We start from the raw sequence: 2,481 nt of genomic DNA on the forward strand, positions 1-2,481 counted from the left end.
GTGAAGCTAGTGTTGTATATAGATCTGTTGCCATACACAGTGAAAGGGAAGTGTCAATTTACCGCCAGGGGAATTTAGCTGCTTTTTGTCGTGTTCAAGAATGGAAGCTTTGGTAAACCCTGAGATACTGTGGTGGCTTTGGGATTCAGAAGTCAGGTGCTGTAAAGCCGATCTTTAGATGCTTTGATGTGTCAAATGATGCTACATATAGGCAGACGTGGCAATTTGAAATTAGTTGCCTTCGTTTGTTCTGTTCTCATTCTGGAGGAATTCTTATTTCTTCAATATGTAAATATGTAAAGTTGTAAGTGCTGGAGAGAGATTTATGGGTTCTTCAATTAACTGTGATTATCCTTCTACTGTTGGGAACTGCACTTTATCCTCTTTGTCCAGTCTCTCTACAGGAATTAAAGTCAAACAGAGTCTGACTAAAGTGAGCCCTTCTCTTTTATTAATACATGAACATGTTCGTGTATGTGACCATAATTTTTCTGATTAGATTTTAACTTATTTGCAGGTTATCTTGTACAAATTTGGGATTAGTCATAGAACTATATTGTTTACTCTTCTTGTTGATATAGAACAAGCAGAAAATAGAAAAGGTGCGATGTACAGCAAGAATTTTCAGCAGGTGATGTGTTCTCAATGGTTTCCATGAGAGAACCAGAACCAGGAGGGTCCAGTAATGTGCAAGAGCCCAAGAGAGTAAGGAAGCTGTTAGAGTAGACTCGAGACTACCATCATGTACTCATAACAATCACCTACAACACACCTTATCCCATATGGTAGTCTGGAGTCCACCCTGGCAGCTTCCTTACTCTCTTGGGCTCCTACACGTTACTGGACCCTCCTGTTTCTGGTTCTCTCATGGGCTCTTTTGGCTGTGTTCGCATCAGTTTGTCAACTTATACAAGTGCTTCTGATCATGTGAAATTATTTTGTTGTAAGTAAGTGGATGTCAAGGCTCTCTGACTCTTGATTGCATTTCATCTCTCCTTTCTTCACTTGAATAAATATTAGAGGATCAAGTTAGGCATTGTGCAAGCTGGTTGCTGCCTTTTGCAGATTGTGACAGGTATGTTGTCATCTTGATCAGTGGCATTGCATCATATTACTGTTAAGCTTGCACTATTATTTGTGTTGTGCTTGGGGAACTATTATATAGGTAGCAATGCTATTTTTTTTATTATAAAGTTCAATTTCAGTCATTTCTATAGCCCAATATAGAAGATTATAAATGGATTTTACCATAGGAAATCATCAATGTGTATTATAATCCTAATTACTAGATTTATTCGGATAACAATATTATCCAAGTTACTTTACTTATTTTTTGAGATATAAAATGTTAACCTGTAAGAAAACAAGAGTAGGAATACAACCCTTAGCATCTTTTTGTGTTTGCCGTCTCTGTCCATGCATGTTTTAACTTACCTGTTTTAAAAATGCTTTGGTATGATTTATACCGTTGCAACAATTCTACAAGTTTTACCTTTGAGGATCATCTTATTCTCCATACTTATATTCATTATTCATTTATTTATTTTGTTTTCCTGTCTTAGTGGATGGTTATGTTAGTATGTTATGTGAGTATTGTAATTTGAGAGCAACATCTATGGTTGCAGGTTAAGCAACTGATGCAAACTTCAGATGAAGCTACAATTTAGTTGGCCAACTCTGTAACTGTCTACCTTAGTGCAGAATTTCCCTCCCTTGTAATCTACACAGAATAAATGATAGTAGCAACTAGCAAGTGTAGGGCACTTGCACTCCCTTCCCTCCCTCCTCTGTTGGAAGGGCCTGGGACAGTTTTGGCCTTTTGGGCATTCAATATTGAATTTTGACACTACCAGATTGCCTGCTCTGATTTTTAATGTACAGAGCTAGCTATAATAATATTCTTTGCCCGTTTGGTTCGCCTTGTCTGATCAAAATGAGAAGAGAGTCAAATATTGGGGAGTATAAGATATCTACAACTTCCCCATAATTATTGTATATTCTAGTGAGCAGATAGTCTGACAAAATATTGTCTTAATTTGTATTTAGTTTATTCTTAATGCTGGAAATAAAGTTTAGAGCCCCACAAACATGGTTTTTACTCTGCATAAGAGTATCTTTCTTGTTCAGCTGTTCTAAACTCGAAATCATGTAGTCAGTGTTTGTGTTTGATGATTAGATTATGTTTTAGGATTTTGTTAACAAACATCCTTGTTAAAGGATATTTCTATAAAAATTTTAAAGTTTTTTTTTTCCGTTAAATATGCAACACATATATTGAAAATTTTAAATGTTTAATTTTTCAAAACAAACTTATTATATTAATATTCTTAAACAACTCTTTAAAGACACTTGTTAGCTAATCCTTATGTTGTAATATTATCCCTTATTGAATTATTTTAATATTATTAATAAGAGAGAATTAATACAACACATCAAAATAGAATTAAAGGTAGAACTAATGTAAAGTATAGAATTAAAGTG

This window comes from Arachis ipaensis, chromosome B06, assembly GCF_000816755.2.
Source record: "Arachis ipaensis cultivar K30076 chromosome B06, Araip1.1, whole genome shotgun sequence".
Classification (NCBI taxonomy): domain Eukaryota; kingdom Viridiplantae; phylum Streptophyta; class Magnoliopsida; order Fabales; family Fabaceae; genus Arachis; species Arachis ipaensis.